Below are 16,594 nucleotides of genomic sequence, written 5' to 3' on the forward strand. Positions count from 1 at the left end.
CTGAAAGGAGGAAAATAACTCGATCCAGAATACAATGAATCTTAACAAGATTTGGAATGTATTAACTATGTCTTGATTTATGCACTATTGTACACACTATGCACAAGGACGCGAACCAACTGTGGTAGATAATACTTAATTGACAACACATTTCCATAACATTTGCATAACTCCATAGTTAACCTGCTCAACAAAGCGACCCGCGTGTCAATAATCACAGAATACCGTTGACGACAAAACAGGTACAGAACACCGCGACGGTAATGCGATTACAGAACACAGCACGGAATAGACAATTACAGAACACTGCGCCAACCATTCGCACCAACTCTTATGCACTATCCAGAAACCAAGGCTCCGTAACGGCAGTCTCAGGGACTTGGTTTGCGCTCACGACACAGCGCTCTGAGCTACTCAACGCAGCCGCGGTCTCGGCCACCGACCCACCGCACGCAGCACCGCACACAGCCACGCCATGCACCAGCAGCCCCAGGCACCGGCCCGCCCGCACAACAGCCCCCCCCCCCCGCAGCAGCGGGCCCCCCGTGGGAGCCCCCCGGCCCCGGCGAACGCCGACCATCCCAGCCCCCTCCGTGCACGGGTCGCGCTCACTTCCATACACATTTGGTCCCGCCCTCACAGCCTCTGTCAATCAACTTGGCTTGTGCAGCACCCCTCAAATGTAACCCCAGAAATCGTTACATTAGCCTGGCTTTTTGTTCACCTCACTTTCCACCACTCACAGCCCCGTCAATTCACCCTAACCCACGCCAACCGGCCTGCCCTGAACGGCCAACTCGTCGCCTCCCCGGTCAAGGCCTCCGTGGTGCCTTGGCTTCCTTAGATGGGTCGTTTTCCTCCCATAACCTCTCAACCCCCTTAGGGGCTGTCCATAAATGACGTCACGCGATTTTGGACGATTTTTTACCCTCCCCCTCGTCACACAGCGTCACAAAAAGTCAGACCCCCCCCCTCAAATATGACGTCACAAAGCTCTGCCCCCCCCAAAAAATTACCATGCTTCAAATCGCTTTAAACTATTGTCATTGTAGTGCGTATTTAATATGACGCTGCACTCTGGTGTTGTAGGAGAAAACATTTATTAAAAGTATAATTAAGTATAACGTGTTGTCTCTATTTATTTAAGTTGCGCATTTGATGTGACGTCACATTTCTCAACCCCCCCCCCTTCGTCACACATCGTCACAAATGTCTGACCCCCCCTCCCTCTAGGTGCGTGACGTCATTTATGGACGGCCCCTTACCTCATTTAACCTCGGCCACAGCACATCACTGCGGGGCGACAGTGCATGTCTATACTGTTACAACGTACATGTATTGAGTTCGTGCTATCGGTGCTATGTCATGACTCTGAGAATATAATAAACAATCTTTCATTCTTAACTCTCCCTGGGGATGTTGTTGTAGATCTAGTTCTAAGGTTACTCTGTATTCAGGCCTCTGCAGCCATATGCCCTTTTATCACATATCAATACAAGAAGGATTTAGAATTTTCAGAGCTGGAATAAGCTGAATTAAGTAAGAAAATGATAAGTCATGAGTGACTAGGCCGTAGCCTAATGCAGCTAAAAGTCCACCAAGGACGCACCAGAAAATAATGCAATAAGTCTTGTAAACAATGCATGTTTGTGTAAAGCACCGATTTACACGAGGATTTACGAATCACGGAAGATTAAGATTATAGATTGGTTGCGAAGCAAGAACTTCCGGCTGTGTGTCTGCGGCGTTTGGTGCCAGGCTCAGACAATCAGCTCGCCGCACTGGAGGGCCTCAGTTCAATAACGACCAGTGGCCACCGACCCCGATTTAGAGGCGGACTGTAACAGGATATAATAAATCCGCGACAGAATTAATGATAAATTATGGGTTTTTTCAGACCCATATATATAATATTTGGGCGTGGTTTTGCCCACGCTAATTAGCTTCCCTGATTAACAATGTATCATTGATTCTGTCGCAAATTCATCGTATCCTGCTACAGCGCACACCCAGACAAGTCATGCATGCCACTACCACCGGTGTTGCCAGATCAGCTGGCTGGCATACAACAATAGCTAAAGTAGAATCTTAGCTCCATCTGTCAGCGACAGCAGTGCAAGGGGGTACAGTCACAGCCGAGTTGTTTTATACAACTGATATTTTATCTCCGTCGCATTTAAAAGAAAAGTTGTATCCCTGATTCGAGGATTTTTGTTCAGAAAAGTGAGATTTTTAAAATAAGTTTTTAAAGGCTCTTTGACAATAACCTAAGGGTTACTGATAAAGGTTGCTTATATATTTCCGCAGGTTGGAAATTTTATTCCACTGCTATGATAAGCGCTGCTGCTGCTGCACAAAGCGAGTGACCACAGGGATAATACCGCACAATTCATCATATATGATCAATAAATTGCTAGATGAAGTCTTTTCCAAGCTGACATCTCTCATGGTTATATCTGTATATATATGTCACACTGCGCTATGAACCCAGCAGACCCCAATTCGATTCCCGCTCACAGCCAACATCAGTGATGAATTTCTGAAACAGTACATGGGCCTCCCTAGGTCTACTCAGGCTTAATGAGTACCTGGCACCACGTGTAAGTTTAGTCACAAGTGTCCCCGTGTGCGGTACTGGCCACATCACTCCATCGTGCGCTGTGCTGACCTTCATAGGTGCTCGCTAACAGCACTTGCCCCAACAGCCTCTGTAGGCTACACGGGGGATCTGTGTGTACGTGTGTAATGACGACTTGACACACTTCTCTTGAGATGGCACTTTATTGAAGACACGTTCACTTGACGTCAGGCGGAGATCCCACCGCGACAGTCCCGAGTCTCCCGCACATCTCCTTATATACCAACCGAGGCCACGCCCCCCTTCTCGATCACTCTCGCTGACTCTGGACGCTCGCTCTACCATCCTCTTCCGTCTCCTGACCACGCTCCCTTCTCCAACATTCCCGTAGCCACCAGTCGCTTCGCACTCATGACTGATATCCCTGTCATTACCTCCCGTGGCCACTAGTGCATTCGTACTCTAGGCTGGCTTCCCTATCATGACCTCCCGTGGCCACTAGTCCCCTCACACCGCATGCATGCTCTATTGTCATTACACGTGCATGCTTCACGGGGGATCTGTGTATGCGTGCACCTGGTCTGGCACAGGCGCCGTGGTGACGTCAACGTCACTTAGTGGCGAATGATGGGTTTTGGCATTGGTACTGTCCATCTACCCCCCTCGTGTGCCTTTCCAAGCTTCATGAAGTGCTCCCTAAAAGTACTGCCCCAACATCCATGAAGGGTAATATAGGGGGGACCTTTGCCTTTTTGTCTGTGTGCCGGGCCCCACAGATGCGCAGTCGGCGGCAGAAGGCTCCGCGCGGCACAGTGCGGCACGTGGCTCCGCAACCCAATGGGGGGTCCTTCTCCTCCTCCAACTACCCTGGAAACTACCCCCCGACAAGGAGTGCATCTACATCCTGGAGGGTGAGTGGGCCCTCCCCCGTTCGGCACACAAGCGAACACACACCGAGCCAAAGACCCCTTGGGTAGCCTTCAACAGGACAGTTATGGCAAGTGCTGTTAGCGAGCGCCGATTAAAGTCGGAAAGGTGCATGCTCGAGTGGTATGGCCGATACCCGAGCCCAGCCACCTTTATCTCTCCAGTGCTGATGATTGCACATCGCGTCAGGTATCAGTTTAAGGCAGAGTCAACTCGAGAACTGGCTCAGTTAACATTCTCCACTGACTTGGGTCGCCATGTTTGTATTGCAGTGTGCGCGAACCGCTGTCACCACTCTCTACACACACACAAAGACAAAGATCCCCTTATAGCCTTAACAGACTGTTGGAGCAAGTGCTGTTAGCGAGCACCTATGAAGGCCGGCACGGCACACGAGCGGATGGGTGGACAGCACCACGCTCGCTCGCATCGCTGCCCACGTGATCAATTTGCACGCCTAGCTTTAGGGGTGGGCGATCAGAGTGACTGAACAGGATGCAAATATGAGAGAGGCATTGAAAATAACAAAGGTATGTGAACTTTCTGAATCTTATAGAGTGAACGTACCCTTCTCCACAGCCCGATTATCCCTTGAGTTATTGGATCTGTAACACCAATTGATCTGTGTTTTGATTGGTCCTGTATGTCTCACTTACTTTGCCCATTGCTTCAAGCACTGAGGGTAGCTCCATGGTCCGAGTACGATTGTCGAATTACTGTACTCGCTTCACTCATCCCCCGTCTTCCATTGTACAATTAGAGCCATGCCAAGGCCAGCGCACTACGGTCTGGTTGCTGCTTGGCACTGCAAATCGTCAGTGGAAAAAATGTAATACTCATACTATGAGGGCCCGTGCTGGCTCGGCTCGGATGTGCCAGTGGATAAGGGGTATATATCTATACTAGCTTTACTACCCGGCTTCGCCCGGGACTTGGATTCACCACGCCCGGCCGCCTTTGTCTCCCCAGTGGCGATGTTCACACACCACACCAGTTCCTCGTTTGAGGCTGAGTCGACCTAGGGGAGGCCCAGGACCAGTTCAAATAATCGTCACCGGCGGTGGCCGTGAGCGGGAATCGAACTCGGGTCGCCGGGTTCGTAGCGCAGCGCGCTAACCACTACACTACAATGCGTTACACTTCCACATGCGCGGGTCACGTGACAGATTTGACGTCACAGCTCACTTGCTGTGCAAAAATTTGTTGCATTATTGAGCCCCCCCACCAAAAAATTCCAAAAGTCTATTTTTATAATTTTGCATGGTGTACAGTCTGGAAAGTACCCACATGGCAAATTTCAAGTTTGTTGCATGTCGGGAAGTACGCTAAACATTTTGAACAGACACACATAATCACAACTTTGCCTTTTATATATATGGAGATATACAGAGGATTTGTAATATGGACCGGCTTGTTTCCGGCAAGTTTCCAGCAAGTTTCGAGCAATTGTAAGAACGTGGCATTTGACTCGCGGCTCATTGCCGTGCTTGAGATGCCTATCAACGGTCTTCTCCAAACAACCCACCCAGCCGTGTCCTCCCTTAATTTGTCCCTGACCTGAATCGGACCCTAACCCCGACCCCTCTCCCTGCCGCACCCCTTAGCCCCGCCGCGGCAGCGCACGGAGCTGCACTTCGACGAGCCGTACTCGGTGGAGCCGTCGTGGGAGTGCAAATTCGACCACCTGGAGGTGCGCGACGGCCCCTTCAGCTTCTCACCGCTCATCGGCCGCTTTTGCGGCACCGAGCGACCCCCGCCCATCACTTCCAACGGCCGCTTCATGTGGATCAAGTTCTACTCCGATGGCGAACTCGAGTCCATGGGCTTCCGCGCTTACTACATCTTCCTGCCCGGTGAGGCGCCGCGACCGCCCTGGGGAGCAGCACTGCCGGCGGGAGTGGCGGTTAGTGGGCGGCAGGGTGGCGCAGTAGTGAAGTTTTTATACCTCACAGCAAGAAGGGCTTGGGTTGGCTGCCTCTTTGTGTGGAGTTTGTATGTTCTCCGGAGTGTGATAGTGATTGCGAGTGTGTGGAGTTTGTATTTTCTCCGGAGTGTGAGAGTGATTGCGATGTGTGAGTTTGTATGTTCTCCCAATGTGAGAGTGATTGTGATTGTATGCGGAGTTTGTATGTTCTTCCCTTGTTCTGCATGGGTTTCATCTGGGTTCTCCGGGGTTTTCCCCCCATAGCTAAAGAAAAATCATGCAATGTTACTAACTCATCTTGCTGTGAGGCACAACTGTTTCCACTGGACCAACCCCTGCCTTTTTATTTATTTTGATATTTAGCCATTCCGATCTTAACGGAGTCTCGCTTATGGCTGTGTTTATATATGAATGATGATAAAGCAACAACGATTTGCACTCTCCTCTTGCAGACCCAGATTTCAGCCACATGGGCAGCATCATCCACCCGCTCCCAGGTGAGTGCTCAGTTCACATCTAACACAGAGGGCCCTTGCCTATAAACATCTGGGCGGTTCATCAGCACTGGTTCAAGCATAGCCTGACTCTACCGATGAGATGCTGAATGGCGAACCCGGTCCAAAATTTTCTCGTGTCAAAATAATTCTGCTAAAATTATGCACTTCCAGAAGACGGTGTGGCTCGTATGTATGTATGGATGTTGAACTTCTTGCCAACCGTGCTAATCAGTAATGCGATTTTGGGATGTGTAAAGAATACTTTGGGTTTTTTTTTTACGTGGAGGGACGAATGTTGGAAGGAGGCGAGTTGTCTGCTTTTCTATGTTCTTCTGCTCCGGTCCCATCCACGACACGGCCAGAAAATGTTCAACTGGGAGACAATCATGATTTATGCAAATGGTCCAGGACAATGATACAGATTTCCCGAGACCAGGAATCAGAGGCAGATTTGAATCTTCTCAAAGGAGGTGGGGGTGGGTGGAGGCCAGGGTGGTCCCAAAATTCCAAGTGTTTAAAAAATACATAAAGCCCGATAATCATGCAAAAAGATCCCATGTATTTCCTATGGTAAATATAAATAAAATACCATTTTTCGCAGAGTCTCAATGTGGGTGGGGCAGCGGGTGCCTCCACTGCAATCACTTCCCGCGCCTCGTACCCCCCTCCCCTAAGATGCATCACTGCCGTGGCTGTCCAGTCGAGCCGTGGCTGTCCAGTCGAACCATTGTGTTTAGGGGCGGCGCGGTGGCGAGATGTTAACTCCCTTGCCTGGTATACAGGATGTCGTAGGTTTGATGCCGACCCTTACGCTTGTATATTTGGATTTTGCATGTTCTTCCCGTGGTTGTGTATCTTTTTCTCCAAGTCATCCAGTTTTTCTCTCCACATTTAGCAACGTGCATTTAGAGTATTTGGCTGCCATAAATCTCCACGTGATAAGCTACTTCGTTGAGCTATCATTTGAGGCCAGGTTGCTTCTGAAAAAGAGCTGTATAGCTCAGTGGACCTTACCTGGTGAAATGAAAACAGTAAAAATAGTATAATCTATATTGGGGCTCTTTCTGGAGTGGACACCTAGATAATGCATACCTCTTAGACAAGCAGGCTGCCTGTACCTGCAATGCTGTGTGCTCTACCAGTCTCTTTGATGGTTTTGCACGATGGCCGTCTGTCCCATAGCATTGGTTAAAAGGACCTGACCTCTGAGGTCAGCAGCTTTGCAGGAGCACGCCCATTTATAAAGCAGCCATTCCTCATTATCAGCACGGCCAGAGTTCAGAACGCAGCCGCTTCGACTGATAGTCGAGGTTGCTATTTAAAAAACCCAGAATTCTGTAACCAATTTGTCTCTCCTGAGCCAAGTACGGTTGATACTTGACCTGGTTTTCCCAGAATCATCCTTTTTGAGGTAGCTGCTGTCATCCTGGAACATCTTCCCAAGACATTCCCATTCCCATGTTTTTATGTCTGCTGATGAATAACAATAATATTACACCACTAAAGACGATGCATGCACACGTGTAGTTCTCCCGTCTTCTGGTATTGTGAGATGTTCCACTTCTCCCATGATTTATTCTGGTTTTTTTGTACCTCAAAGGTGACAACCATAAAGCCAGGTGACAAACGATATCACGGCAACCCCAGTGGCGAGGATATATTGCCTCCCTCACCTGGTACGCAGGAGGTTGTGGGTTCGATCCCAACTCTGACGCTTATATATTTGGAGTTTGCATGTTCTCCCCGTAGTTGCATGGATTTTTCTATGGATCCTCCGGTTTTTTCCTCCACATTTAGAATTAGCATGCATTGAGAGTATTTTGGCCGCTATAAATGTCCACGTGATAAGCCATTTATGCGATAAGATATTTACAGGATCTAACCCAAAAACTATATTATGGATCTACATTTGGAGTCCGCGTTTTCTGTCACCCCATGGTGGTCACTTGGAATTTTTTCCAGGTCTCTCCGGTTTTGCCCCAATCCACATATGTAAACAACATGCGTTTCTATTATTTGGCTGAAACTATAAATTCCCATATATGGTGATAAAGAACTTTGATGATCTATAACTTGTGGCCAGGTCTCCTCTGAAAAAGAGCGAATAGTTCAGTGGGCTTTACCTGTTAATATAAAAAACATAGCAAAATATCAATTTCCAATATTGCACAACAAAGACCTGTAAGGGGGTGGTGGTTAAACTGTATTTATTAAAACATTTACGCATATAAGTGCAGCAGCTTAGTTTGCAAGAGCACCGTGCAGCCGAGATCCAGAGGCATCTTGCGCACCCTTTGTGCTGCTGTGGCCATGTCTTCCTCCACGTATCTGCAACTGAGATCCAATGGGGTCTTGCACAACCTTCAGTTGTTCTCTTCCTGATGTAATCTGCTTCTTCTGCCCCTGACTTGGCTGATGCTGCTGTTGCTGTTCTCACTTGCTTGAAAATCACCAGGCTTCTGCTGCTTCTTGGCTGATGCAGGCCTCTGCATCCCAAAAGCAGCAGCAGCAGCTTTTTCCACATACAAACAAACTGATATTCCATATACATCTATAGCCAGATAAACTGCACCTCATGGCTACATCCCATCCTTGCTGCCAAAAAACCTCATCTCCCAAGTTAAGAGTTAAAACTAAACTCAACTATTTGTATTTCACCAGAGACACAGATGCATCCATTAACGAGTGTAAGGACCGACATGGCTTTTGTATAATCATCATCGTGATGAGGCCCACAGACTGGTACAGCACACAGCATTGTCTATTAGGTAGGCATTATATGGGTATCTACTCCAGCAAGAGCCCCAATATAGATTATGCTAACTACGTACTACTATTTCTATTTTACCAGGTAAGGTCTATCGAGCTATATAGCTCTTTTTTCAGAAGCATATTTCTAAATGAGGAGGGAAAAACCGGAGGACCCGGAGAAAAATCCATGTGACCACGGGGAGAGCATGCAAACTCCAAATACACAGCAGGTGTCAGGGTGGATCGAACCTACAGCCTCCTGTATACCAGGCAACGTAGTTAACATCTTGCCACTGTGACATACCTGGTCACGTGACCATCCAATTGAGGCGATGCATACGGGCGATGTATTGCACACCCCACAGAAAATGGCAGTGGGAGCACGTTCGTGGTTCAAATCCGGAAAGGTCGCCCATGGTTTCCACTGTGGGCGTATTAACTGTAAAATTACTACGTGTCGTCTGCTTCACAGTGGACATTTAAAGATTTCCTGTGGCACCACTCGAAAAGAGGTAGGCCATTATGTGCCGGCGTCGTGATCCACCTTTGCCAAATTTGAAGAAAATTCCATGCAAATTACTCGGTAGGAATTACACACAGCAAACAACAGCACCCCTGGGCTGCGAATATACTGCTGTGTTGATGAAACATAGGACGTTCACGAAAGCCTCGCACTGTAAGAGTGGCGTGAATACCAAATGTCTCAACTATATAATTATTTAAAATTTACGAGCGTAGCTGATGTCTGTGCGGTGTGCAGCGTGTGAGTTTGAAGTCAGCGGCGCGGAGGGAATCCTCAAGTCAGCACAGCTCGAAACCGAGAGCAAGGCAACGGCCAACGAAGCCATCGACTGCTTTTGGACTATCCGGGCCACCCCCAATTCACGGGTACCCTCCCATCCACAGCCACAAGAGTCCGCCTCGACGAATCATCGTCGTCATCATCGTCAACTTCACCATCACTGTCATCGTGATCACAATCGCCGTCCTCATCATTGTCACCGTTGCATCGTTGTCGTCATCTGACGGTACTTGGTAAAAGTGCAGCCCTGCAAATGCTTGCTCATGCTACTGCTGGCAGAAGGGCCACCACTCGAGGGGGCTTTTGTGGAGGGTATTTTTGCCTGATCTTCCACAACTGCAAGACATCGTGGGAGAGGCTGGAGTACTCACACTTTCCCCCACCACACATCACCTACTGATCACCTAACTCTGGTTCTATCCATTTACACTACTGCATGAACAGAGGTGGTGGGGGGTGGAGAGGGTGGGGGATTTAAGAAGCTCGCACTATTGTTTCAACTGCCGCGCCGGGAGATCCAATCAAACTGGCAACTTCTGGATTGCAATGCAGTGTGCTCACCTCTACGCTGTGGCAGCATCCCTCTAACAGTATTAATACAGAACCCAGTGAGTGTCCTATGGAGTGGCTAACTGATGCCTGTCATTGGAATGTGGAATTTCCACCACTTGTTTCGAGTCGTTTAAGCAGCCAGACACTTTCATGTTTTGTCATCAACTGAGTCCAAAGAGCCTTTTTTTCAGGAGGGTCCTGATTGGCATTGTTTGTCTATTTCCACGTTAACAATTGTTTGCATGTTAGAGGAAAGAGGAGTACTATACCCAGAGAAAATCAACGCATGCCAACATCAAAATATTTCCACCATATTCAATTTCACCGTCATCTTCAGTGTCACAGCATCAACAATTATAATCACAACTGCCACTAGTGAGCGTCACATCCCGATCATCTCATTAGGCAGCATCGTCCCTCTGCTCTACACTCAACGGCCATCTTATCAGAATTCCGTACCACCACTTCTATTACCGGGGTTATCGGTGGAGTAATTGTGTGATTAGCTGGTGCCGAGTCAACACTCTTCCGGGCCAAGATTGATTCGGAATTTAAGCGGAGTAGTAAAAAAAAAATCACCACTCATTTTATTCCACAGCCGCTGACGTCACGTCTCTCCACGGCCAATATCCTTAACGAGTCCTGCATTTAAAACCATCAATCTGGGCCGAACACGCCGGCACCGACGTCGCCCCGCTAAAGCTGGGCCGTTTTAGATCATTCCATTACATTAGGACATTGATTTTGCGATGTTTCATCGCAAAGAGCCAAGAGCGCGCGTATTATTAAAATTACTGCGTTTGACCCGGAATATCGGCTCGGTGTCTGCAGACGTGAGCGTGTGTGCATGTCTGTGTAAATGTCTGTGTACATGTCTGTGTACAGACCGTTGTATGGCATCGCTGGGAGGATCTTTGTACGCGTGTTATAAGGGAGCGATTGTATAACGGTTAGCGCGCTGTGCTATGAATCCGGCGACCGAGTTCGATTCCCTCTCACGGTCAACAACAGTGGTGATTATCCCAACCGGTCCCGGGCCTCCCCGAGGTCGACTCAGCCTCAAATGAGTTCCTGGTGCAGTGCATAAATATTGTCACTTGGGATACAAAAGTGGCTGGGCACTGTGCTCATAGGTGATTGCAAACAGTACCTCTGCCCCAACTTCCGTGAAAGGCTATATGGGGGATTGCTATCTTTGTCATAGTGTGATTATATGTTGTGTAGCAGTGAGTGTATGTTCGCGTGTACTATTGTGTGAATACATTTTTAATGTGTTAGAGCATGTGTGTATATGTGGCTGTGTGTCGAGTGTGGTGCTGGCCACCGACCACCTCGTGCTACCGTGCCGGCCTTCATAGGTGCTCGCAAAAAGCACTTGCCCTAACGGTCTGTTAAAAACTACATAGGGGATCATTGTCTTGTGTGTATGTTTGTATAAGCGCGTGCCAGTGTCGTGCTTGGATGTCCCATTTTGCTTCTACGTAAATTGAGCAATCGACAGTGCTGTATGGATCTGAAGGATAATTCAATCAATTCGTTAATACGGGGGTCTCGTTAATAGTGAGTGGATGCATCAGGCTGGAGCAGTGAATTAAGGAGTGGGATGTCGGCAGAGGTGGCTGGGGTAATGGTTTTTTCAGAGCAGAGCCAGCATCATTTAGATGCTGTGTTTAATCCATGCTAGCCGCCAGTGATTAAACCAGTTGCTCAGGCGTAGTCACTTTGATGATCACAGCCTGGTCACCAATGGCTGTACAATAAACAATAAATTGGTTTTACACTTAATTTGGATTCATTCCAGCTCTGCGAATTAGAAAAAAATTCGCTTTGACCATCATGTGATGAACATTAAGTTTGTGTAGTCGTGTGGGCGGGAAGGTGCTTCCCCCTAGCATGTAAATAAGAGGGCGCTTGGAAGGATGTCGGAAACGGTTCAGCGCGTCTTCTGTGGACCGTACCCTCCGAGAGCTCCCAATGGATTCCAAATTCTTGCGTTGCGATGCCAATATCGAGAGAAAGGTGTAAAAACATTTTTGTTAAATATAAAATCGCAATACAACATCCCTCAATATTTTCATTAATCTAGCTTTTCACTTCATATTACCCTATGTGAGAGCTAGATTTTGTAAATATATATGGAGGTTGACACACGGTTGACTCACGCTTGATCAAAGTAGAGTATGATAGAGCGCCCATCCATTGTTGAGTAAGCACTGTTGATTCTGGTTCACAATTCGATTCTAGATCATGTACATCTAGCAGCTGATGGACAAGTGCTGTACATGCCAGGCAGTGGTGGTGGTTTTGCATTTGGCCTGTAATCCAGCGCTGTGGAAGCAGCGAGGGTAGGTGGATCACACGAGTGTTGCAAAACTCCCTCCCTGTGTGCGTAGAGGATGTGCCATACTCCGGTTCACCAGGAAAAGGCGGTACAGCAGAAATGTGGACTCCACCTGTTTCATCTGTATGGGATAGAGCGTTTCCTCCTCATATGTGGGGTTTTTATGGATGCTCATGTTTCCTCCCACACATGAACACTCATGAATTGGTTGACAACACCTTAACAGACAGAGGGCCGCAGAGCTTGGGCAATTGTTGGTCCTGGCTCATTGCGTGGTTGCCTTCCTGCTTATCTGTGGTTCCTCCTCGCTCGGCGACGCGTTACAAGCTGATATTATTTATGATGTGCAATGTTGTAGGTGATTAGATGGCTCTAGTGTAGGGGTGGGGAACGTCCGGCACCGCGGGCCGTGTGAGGCCCCCAAAATCATTTGGTGTGGCCCTGCCAAGGCAACCGCAGGCGGGACTCGAAATTCAATAAATCTAGGAGCAAACCTGGAAAAGCAGTTGCGAGTAGCAACAACATCATCAATACCAGCTAACATCACACGCCTCACCAACGATAAGCAGTTCCAGCCATCACATTAGAGATGAGTTAATTAAATGTTTGACCAAATATTACAGGCTAACTTTTTTACTTGATAATTTTGTATGGCCCGCAAATGATGTTATAAATATCCAAATGGCCCTTGGCAGAAAAACGGTTGCCCACCCTGATCTAGAGTAGCGGGTCAGTGGTATCATTATATAAAGTCCCTGAAATTGGGAATGTATTTATTTGCGTGAAGGCGAAAGCAAAAGGGGTTTCTGTGATTGTCCCTTACGCGTCGTATTTATACTGTTTATTTATATTTTTTGCTGTGAAACTTTGTATTTGTGTCAGATTCGTTGATGTTTTTCAGTTTTTTTATTTTTCTTCGTGAAGATATTTAGTGCCGTACTTTGTTTGCACGTGTCTCCCTTGCCATAAACGTGTTTCACCAATGGCAAAACAAGACGGACACAATACAGATGACAAGACAGTACAGACAAGAGAGGCAGTACGGATACCCAGACAGTATAGAAAGTACACACTCCACAAAAAAAGCATTCCTGGATTGAATTGTGACCACCCAATCGTGACAGTTGGTGCAGTCAAGCTGGGTGGGTAAATGGTTACAAGCTGAGTTACGATTTTCCTTTGCCCACCCCCGTCTCTTGCCCACCCGTGCCCCTTGCTCACCCCATCCCTCGTACTCACCTTACCAGATCTACCTGCGCTTCCTCGACTACCAGATGCACCACTCCAACGAGTGCAAGCGCAACTTCATCGCCGTGTACGACGGCTCGCGGCTCATCGACAACCTAAAGGCAAAGTTCTGCAGCACAGTGGCGAGCGATGTGATGCTGCAGTCGGGCCTGGGCGTCGTGAGGATGTGGGCTGACGAGGGCAGCCGCACCATGACGCACTTCTCCATGCTCTTCACCTCCTTCCTCGACCGTACGTGCTCAACATCGAATGCGACAATGCCCCATCGACTTCCCACCCCCTTGAGAATATTTTTTTTTCTCTCGTGGTTGCGAAGTGCACTAGGCCCAAGCGGCCAGCAACAAACAGCACGATTAAAGTTGAACAAAGTAACGGCTAATACATTACTGTACTTGCTATGAGCAAGGTCTTAAAAGCATCTTCATGCCAGAAACCAGGAACTCATTTTGAGAAACGAGGAAGTCAGAACCAGGCAGTCAGAATGAATTCCTGGTTTCTCACCAGAATACGCCTAGACACAGTTGCAAGCCAAACTTTAAACTAAAAATTTAAACAATTTTTCGTTATCTTTTTCAGAAGCGACCTGGTCACAAATGATAACTCAGCGAAGTGGCTTAGCATCCAAATACTCTAAACGCATGTTGATTCTAAATGTGGAGGAAAAACCGGAGGACCCAGAGAAAAATCCACTCGACCACGGGTAGAACTTGCAAACTCCAAATAAACGAGCATCAGGGTCGGGACCGAACCCACGACATTTTATCTACCAGGCGAGGTAGTTAACATCTCGCCACTGTTATATCCAACAGCTAAATTTGGTTGCGAGATTTGTTCTTAAACTCACAGATTAATGAGCTAGAACACGAATTGGCATGTTAAATGTTTGTACACACAACACATTTAATTTATTTAGCTATGTCAGGTAGTGGAGGGTGCCATGACACAAATTTGGCCAGACCACTAAGTGGCCTAAAAAAACTAATCTATTGTGAGTCATCGTAACATTGGCTACGAAACGAAAATGCATTACTTGTCAAGAGGTTGCTGTCGTTGGTTGGGTCTTTTGCTTTTCTCGTCTCATCTCAGTGTCCTCCTCACCCCCCCTCCCCCACCATGCTGGTTACCAGCCCCGTGCGATGGCAGCATGTTCTTCTGCCACAGCAACATGTGCATCAACAGCTCGCTTGTGTGCAACGGCGTGCAGAACTGCGTCTACCCTTGGGACGAGAAGCACTGCAAAGGCACGTGCACGCGCACACACACCCTGGCAAATGCGTGTACAAAAGCAAAGATCTCCCATATAGCCTTTTCAGGCTGTTGGAGGCATGTGCTGTTAGCGAGTAGCACCTATGAAGGCCCGGTATGGCGCACGTGGAATGGTGTGACCAGAATCATGCCTGGCCACTTTTGTCTCCCCAGTGCTGATGTATGTACGTATGTTGAACTTCTGTCGCACCATACGTAGCCAACCGTGCTAATCGGAGGTGCGGGGAAGGACAACAAACTAAACACAAAAAGCTATTCTAAAGAAATGAGTTTTCAAACTAGATTTAAAAGTGCATAGCTCCAATGGCTTCCTGATATCGGAAGGAAGATCGTTCCAGATGGTCGTAGAAGCACATGTGAAAGCGCATGTTGAGGTAACCATCTTTGTTCGATGGCTAGCCAAAAGTCGCTGCTACGAGGATGAGTGTAGTTCGCGTGATGGTTTGTGCTCCTTGACGAGATCAGCGAGGTATTGTGGTCCATTTGTGGCAAACAGTTTGTGTGTAATGAGTGCAACCTTAGAAAAATGTTTGTTGACACACTCCGCCTGGTACTAATTTACGGCTGAGTCAACCTAGGTGAGGCCCAGGACTGGTTCAGATATTCATCACTATGTTAGCCGTAGCTGGGATATTAACTTTGTGTTCGTAGCGCAGTTCGCAAACCTTTGTACCACCTCTCGTGACCTGCAGTGTGGTGGCTATAGCCTTAGGCCCTAATTTATGCCCTCCGTTCGACGTTGGAGTAACAGCTGAGCGATGGAAGCCATCAGAATTATTTTAGGATTTTCGATTACATCATTCATACAATTTTCCACAGCTAAACTTTGGAACAAAAATGTGTTTTGTTTAAAAAATGAGTATAGCGAGTGATTTATGTTTGATGAATTTACATTTGTAAATTTTACACCAATAAATAAAGGAATAAATGTTTGTATGATTTATTTTGCAATATGTAATAGCGCACATACTTTGGGCCATTCCCTGCAATCAGTCTTGGGGCCCCCTCATAACCTTCACCCCGGCCGTGTCCGTGCCTCCTTGTTTCCCCTTTGCAGAGAAGCGCAAGGGCAGCCTCTTCCAGCAGATGACAACCACCAACGGCACGCTTATCGGCGTCTGCTCGGGCCTCGTGGTGGTGCTCATCGTGATCTCCGTCTACGTGCAGCTCAAGCAGCCGCGCAAGAAGCTTCTCCCGCAGCGTGGGACGAGCGCCGGGGCCTGCGGCGGTGCCGCCAGCGGCTCGGGCAGCACTGATGCCGCCTGCCTGCAGGAGGTCCTGGAGCCCCCCCTCTACGACCTCTTCTCCACTGCCAAGCCCAGTGGGGGGCCGGCACGTGACGGCAGAGGGGACGGCGCACGCAACCACGGCACGGGCACGTTGACCGGTGCGTCTGTGTAGCGCTCACGTGTGTCGGTGGGTCGGTGTGTGTTGTGGGGAAGCGGTAGTGTAGCAGTTAGCGCACTGCGCTACGAACCCGGTGACCCGAGTTCAATTCCCGTTCTAGACCAACACCAGTCCTGGGCCTCCCTTAGGTCGATTCAGCCTCAAATTAGTACCTGGTGCCATATGTCTAGATCTCCATGAGGGATACAAAGGCAGAGTGGGGTGGTGCTGGCCACCCACCCCCTCGTGTGACGCGCCAGCCTTAATTGGTGCTCGCTCACAGCACTTGCTATTACAGTCTATTAAGGCTGTACGGGGGATC

General features: G+C 48.2%; 1 pseudogene; it reads left to right on the forward strand.

Moving 5' to 3' along the window:
- Window positions 1-263: 263 nt before the first annotated feature.
- On the forward strand, window positions 264-16,287 carry LOC121852150 (annotated as a pseudogene).
- Window positions 16,288-16,594: the final 307 nt, after the last annotated feature.

This window comes from Callorhinchus milii, unplaced genomic scaffold, assembly GCF_018977255.1.
Source record: "Callorhinchus milii isolate IMCB2004 unplaced genomic scaffold, IMCB_Cmil_1.0 Scaffold483, whole genome shotgun sequence".
Taxonomy (NCBI): Eukaryota; Metazoa; Chordata; class Chondrichthyes; order Chimaeriformes; family Callorhinchidae; genus Callorhinchus; species Callorhinchus milii.